General features: G+C 33.8%; 1 non-coding gene across 1 annotated transcript; it reads right to left on the bottom strand.

Moving 5' to 3' along the window:
- Positions 1-6,087: 6,087 nt before the first annotated feature.
- LOC146897461 (small nucleolar RNA R71) lies at positions 6,088-6,194 on the bottom strand. Its single transcript, XR_015024369.1, has one exon. It is a non-coding gene; the product is annotated as a small nucleolar RNA R71 (small nucleolar RNA).
- Between the last annotated feature and the right edge of the window lie 810 nt (positions 6,195-7,004).

The following is a 7,004-nucleotide window of genomic DNA, read 5'->3' as shown; positions in this document are numbered from 1 at the left end:
CAATATTCTTCAAAAAAAAAAATTAAGAACATCAATATAAGGATGAATTACATGGTTATTGAAGATTGATGATACTCTAAATAGGAAAGTTATTATGGTTCCACCTAGAGCTGTCAAAACAGGCTAGCCTGTATCAGCCGGCCTGTTTAGCTCGTATGGGCGTTAAATATTGAGCCCGAATTTTAATAGGGCTTTTTAGCCCGGCCCTAAAAAATCCAGTACCCGTTAGGGCTAGCCCGAAAGGGCCGCGGGTTGCCCGATAGCCTGCATAACAAAAAAAAAAATCCTATAAATTATATATATTTTTCAAATAATTCTTTAATTAGTAGATTATCAAAGTAAAAAATAAAAGTGAAAATTCAATGAATTAACACAAATATAAATGTAATATAAATTTTTTTTGCACAAACTAAATGTAATATAAAATTATATTTACTCGTTTCGTTATTTATAATTTTAAAGATCAAATATATAAATATCTATAACCATAACGTATCTAATTTATTTAAAAAAAAATTTTCTCGCCGTTTTAGTTTACGACGTTTGTACGAAAATGTTTGCAATTTACTTGTGTTAGGCATTATTTAAACATATTAAAAATATTATTTATAAAAAAATTATTAGAAGTATTTTATAGAACTTTTTTTTTTAAAAAAAATGTACACCCTCCGGTCACAACAAATATAAGCAAAAACTTACTTTTTAGGTTCATTCAATAAATGATGTATGTGGTCTATTTAATAGTCCATATACATCATTTATTGAATGAATCTAAAGTGTGAATTTTTGCTTATATTTGTGACCGGAGGGTGTAATTTTTAATACGGGCTGGCCTGTTTAGCCCGCAGCCCGTGTAGGGCCGGGCTCGGGTAGTATATTTTAAGCCCGTTTTTCCAACCGGGCTTTTTGGCCCGGCCAAATCAAGCCCGAAGCCCGTTAGGGCCGGCCCTAAACGAGTCGGGTCATCTGTTTTGATAGCTCTAGTTCGACCATTAGTTCAATATAGGGAGACTGAACATTTGGAAAGTTGGAAAGGTGGATATTAAGTGGTAAAATAATGACTCTAATGAATGTTTATTTTTCTGGTTAGTACTAACGTTGAGTACTTGAAAATATGGAATAATACTCCCTCTGTCTTTTAAAGATGATTTATTTGAAAATGTGAATTATAGATCTAACATACTTTGACAATATATTTCTACTAATATACAAAGATAAATAATATCATATACGATGTTGTTGGATTCATCTCGATGAATATTTTCAAAATATCAAATTTTAATAATTTTTTCTAATAAATTAGTAAAGTTATTTAAGATCAAAATTATACTCCCTCCATTCCTTTTCTTTTGATGTTTTAGCTCTTGACACAAGTTTTAAGGAGTAATTAAAGTATATAAATATTTGTGTGTTTTTTACTTAAATGTCCTTATTTATCATTAAATTCACATGTGATAAACCAAAGGTCATAACTACTTTAATAGTTTATTGTGTTTTCCAACAAGGGTAAACTTGAGAAAACAATAATAAATTTACTAAAACATCAAAAGTTTTGGAATATAGTTGAATTTTTAAAACATCAAAAGAAAAGGAATGGAGGGAGTATACATTAGTATATGTGGCAATGTCAACTGCATCACTATGAGACGGATAGAGTAATAAGTGATACGAAAAAGAGGGTGCTTGGTACTCTGTGCCACAAAACGATGCCCAACAAATCAGAAGTGCAAGAGTCTTCTATAATTATATTAGTGGCTGGTGTAGGGAATTTAAGAATTGTCAAATGGGGTAATAGTCACTTTGGTCCCTGAATGTGTAATGATTAGTCATTTTAGTCCTTCATTGAATCAAAATTTCAAAATAGTCCTTGATTGTGCATTATGTTAGTCAAAATAGTTCTTGTCACTAAAATAACCTTTCAATGCTCACAATAACTCTTTTCATAGAGGGACTAAAATGACAATAAACATGTACTTATAAGGACTAATATGACAATAATTAGGTATATTGAAGGACTAATCTGACAATATTAATTAAACATTTTAATATCAAAGACTACTTTGACTAACAAAATGCATAATCAGGGACTATTTTGAAGTTTTGATACATTGAAGGACTATTTTGACTACTCATTGCAATTTCAGGGATCAAAGTGACTGTTACCCCATTGTCAAAGAATTGAAAAAAATTGTAACGTGGCTATATTAGATAATGTTTGCTCTTTATTTATGTCATTGTGTCGATACCTCCGTTTTAAAATGAGTATCATTTTAGCAAAATGAAATTGTTTCAAAATGAATGTCACTCTCACTTTTTAATGCACTATTAATTACTTTTTCTAATATTACCCCTTAATTATTATTATGCACACTACTTTCAAAGTACCACAGTTTACTTTAATTTATAATGATGAGAAATGCATCAATAGTTAACAAGACCTTTTTTTATGAAACTAAGCGAAATATATTAAAGAAACAAGCAGTCCCTCAAGCACAAGGTGTGCCTAAGGGAGCTGGAAAGTGTTAATTACAATACTGACAGGCTAGAAACAGTCCAAAAAACAAAAATAGACATTACAAAACAGTCTGTAAACAATCTAAAGGGTTTTTCCTCCAATGGGGGTAGTCAAAGTTGAACATGATGTAATTCGCTTTCAACCACCAATACATTTGAAGTTTAACCCTCTCAAGAAGAGCATCAACATGATCAAATTGATTATGAAAAATTCTCCTGTTACGATCTTTCCAAATAACAAATAAGGTCGAAATCCAAATAACAGTAAAGCCCGTCCTAGAGTTCTTTGAGAAACCTCCAAGAGAACAAAATTGGGTAGCATGTGAATGTAAATTACCATGTAAAATCGTAACGTTACCAAACCAATGAGAGATCAAGAGCCAAAGCCGCCCGTAGTGGTCACATTCAAAAAATAGATGGTCCCTTTCCTCCTCCTTACCACACAAAGTCGCACAATACACAAGAGTGGCCTCAAGGACATTCCTTTTACCCGGATGAGCTATGTACTCCATATGGATGGGTCTTGTACCCCATATTAGATGAGCTAATGCTCCATATAACAAAGAGATTTTTGGTTGATTTAATTGTAATAATAATGTATATTTTAAAGACTATTTTAGAAAGAAAGCGGATACAGTGGTAGATTTTTCCGGTTACCGCGTCGGCTGAGAACAATACTCGTTTTTAAACCTGTGTGTATTATTCACTGGGATTTTGTATCTCATTAAAGTGTTGTTTTCAGATTTAAAGACTGAGACGGAGACTACTAATGACACTGAAAGTTGCGGGGTTCGACATTTTAGAAGTATCATTTTCATTAGACTAGGTTGATAGGTTGGGAATTAGAAGACAAAACATAAATGATAACTAAACACACTTTTTTAGGCACAATACAGACATTAGGGATAATTCTGTAATTTCAACTTTAAATGGAAGGCAATTTTTTCATTTTCTCTCTTCTTCTTCCTCCTCCTTTCACCGTAATTTCTGCTTCTCTATCTAACTACTCCTCTTCTCTGCAAACCACCTTCCCTCCACCTTTTCCTCCTCCACAAAACAATGACAGAAACAGATCTAAAAGATTAAATTCACGTCACAACAGATCGATATGAAAATAAAGAATCGGAGTATAGACGTTAGATCTAAGACGACAGAAGCGAAGTAACGACTGAATCTATGACTACGGAAAACGACAGTCCTAATTTATGGCGGACGGTGGCCTTCGTGATGGTGTTGTTGCAGTCGGGGATTGCGATTACAGCACGAGGAGAGAGAGGACGAGGAGGTGGTGGTGGAAGCGACGCTCAACAGAGGTTGTGCAAAGAACTGACGTGTCTCTGGTGGCCGGTGACCGGCGGAGGGAGGCCGGTGGATGTCAGAACTGAGGTCTGTGAGAGAGAGAGAGAGAGAGGACGTGGTGAGAGAGAAAGAAGGGTCCGTTCTTGATGGAGAAAGAATAAAATAAAATAAAAAAATAAAATAAAAAACAGATGTATTGAGTAACAGTGTAATTGGATACGGTGTCGTATATGTGTTATGGTTTTTGTGTTTAGTTATCAATGCTCGAAGACAAAATGAATACATAGTTCTCTTATTTGGTAGTAGTTATTAAATACCCATTTTTGAGTATTTTAATCAGTTATGAACTTCTTGGATGTATAATAATCATTTCCGATTTTTTCGAAGTTTGTTTATCAAACAATTTATAATTAATTTTTCTCATATTTCTCCAAAATTATTTTTGATATTTTCTGTAACGTTCAATAATTAAAACTTTAAAATTGGACGTTACATTTTTAGTAAAAGTGTCATGTCTATAGACAACATTATTGCATTTCTTAATATGTGTGTAACAACCTTAAACGACATTCATTTTGAAACGGAGTGAGTAGTTATTTTGATTTAACTCAATTAATTATAAGAAAAATAATTTTTAGAGACCGAATTACTATAAGAACGATAATTTTTAGAGACCGAGTTATATGACCGAGTTAATCGATTTAATCTGATTTAGTCATGCAGTTCGACCAGTAACTCAATGGCCAACTTACCGAGTCGATTACCGAGCCAGTTTTTAAAACTATGTTAAATAAATAATGTCGATGAGCTCTACAACATTAACTTCTTTGTTACTCCCTCCGTTCTTTATAGCTTATGCATGGGCTGAAATCTAGATTATTGATGCAACATGATAGTTTCCGGTTATACCCTCTTCTTCCTATTGTGTTTGTATTGTTGTTTATTTACAAGTTCCCTTTTTTTTTTTTCCTCTTATCTATAGGTCAGGGAAGATAAAAAGACATGGGCCTTTTCCTTTACTTTCTTGTATTTTACCTTTATGTTTTACTTCTTCTTCTTTATGTCTACGATGAACATGAGTGAGTAGACTCTTCTTGTCTTGGGATTGTTGGATAAGTCTAATGACGTAATCCTAATCAAACCAAACCATAAACCCTAGTTTTATAGACATCTACTTTCTAATCTAGTTTTACCATTTTTATAATGAATTAACAATTACAAAGCTAGGAAGCGAACACAAAGGGATTAGTAATTGTTAAGTCATCATCACAAATATTAGGTGAAGGATCGAGAGATAAAGTTTTAATATTGGAACAAGTAAAATTAGACAAGGGTTGCGAAACATGAGAATAGTCTAGCGAACCTTGAGACATATAAAGTTTCGTTCTTCAAGGATTCTAATAACAATCAACCATGAGAATAGGCGTGTTTATTAGAGGAACACACTCACTGAGACCGAAAAGAGATGTGATAGGCTAAAGAGAAACTTGTCTTTTGAAAGTAGATCAATTGTAAAGTTAGAAGTTTATGGTTTGTTTGTGAAGGATTTGTCATTATGATGAACCAATAATCCCAAGACTCTTTTCTTTCATTATTTTTATTTTCTTTTAATTAAACAAAAATACAACTTTCTACCTTTTAAACTTTCAATCTAATCATTGTTAAAAGTTAATTGAATTCATAATTCCCTGTCGGAACGATATCTTTTTATTACTACATCGGTAAACCGTGCACTTGCGGTTTATCCTATCAAGTTTTTGGCGCCGTTGCCGGGGAGTTATTGCAATTTGATTAATTTTTTTTAACGATTAGACTGAAAGAAAAAAAAAATCTTTTTCTTTATTTTATTTCTTTCTTTTTCTATTTCTTCTTATGCCTTTAACTTCTTGGGAAACATGAGATAATAACGATATGGCTGAGGAACGCACTCTCAAAGAGTATGCAATCTCATCTTCAGATGAGTCATACGATGCTATTGTGTACCCAACGGGTGAGGACAATTTTGAAATAGAACCTGCACTTATTCACTTAGTGCAGCAAAATCAATTTTTCGGATCACCCACTGAGGATCCGAATTTTCATATTTCAACCTTTTTAAGACTCAGTGGAACCTTGAATGCAAACCAAGAGGTTGTAAGGATGCACCTCTTTCCTTTTTCCTTAAGGGATAGAGCTAGTGCTTGGTTTCATTCATTGGAAGTCGGTACTATCACTTCATGGCACCAAATCAAGCAAGCTTTTCTTGCCCAATTCTTTCCCTATTCTAAAACTGTTCAATTAAGGAATCTAATCACACAATTCAATCAAAAAGATGGAGAATCTCTTTACGATGCTTGGGAGAATTTCAAAGAAATGCTTAGACTTTGTCCCCATCATGGTTTAGAGAAGTGGTTTATTATTCACACTTTTTATAATGGTCTTTTGTATACCACAAAAATTTATGTTGATGCAGCTGCAGGTGGAGCTTTGATGAATAAAACATACACAGGAGCATATGCTTTGATCGAGGACATGGCACAAAACCACTATCAGTGGACCTAAGGAAGGGACATCACTAATGTTGCTCCTTCACCCTCTAAAAAAAGATGTAGGTATGTATGAAATTTCTTCCCTTGATCATCTAGCTGCTAAGGTTGACACACTTACACAAAAATTTGATAAAATAAATACTAGTGCCGTCACACCTGCCCCTGTATCACCTCCCTGTGAAGTTTGTGGTGTATTTGGCCATATTGGCATTGATTGCCAACTAGGTAGTGTCGTTAGAAGTCCTGAGCAAGTAAACTCTAATCAAGGGTGTAGAAACAACCAAATTTTTTTTCAAACCCCTCAAAATCTTTTTGGACAACAAACAACACCACCCAGTTATGCAAACAACCAAAGAGTCCCTCAAAAATCCAGCTTGGAACTTTTTTTAGAAAATCATTTTATAAATCAATCTGAACAGCTCCAAGAGCTCAAAAATCAAACTGAATTTTTGAAGGACTCTCTTGCCAAACTTACATCGAAAGAAGACTCCATAGTTACTCACAGTAAGATGCTTGAAACTCAGACTTCTCAAGTGCCCCAACAGGTGGCTACTTCCTCTCAACCCTCCGAAGTCCTTCTAGACCAAACCGAAACCAACCCCAAAAACCATATAAGTGCTATTACTCTTAGGGATGGTAAACAATTAGAGGACCCCGTTGTGA

The sequence above is a fragment of the Medicago sativa genome, chromosome 8 (genome assembly GCF_051527215.1).
Source record: "Medicago sativa cultivar Bolivia chromosome 8, Bolivia_mono, whole genome shotgun sequence".
Classification (NCBI taxonomy): domain Eukaryota; kingdom Viridiplantae; phylum Streptophyta; class Magnoliopsida; order Fabales; family Fabaceae; genus Medicago; species Medicago sativa.
This window is presented reverse-complemented; position numbering and strand designations above follow the sequence as displayed.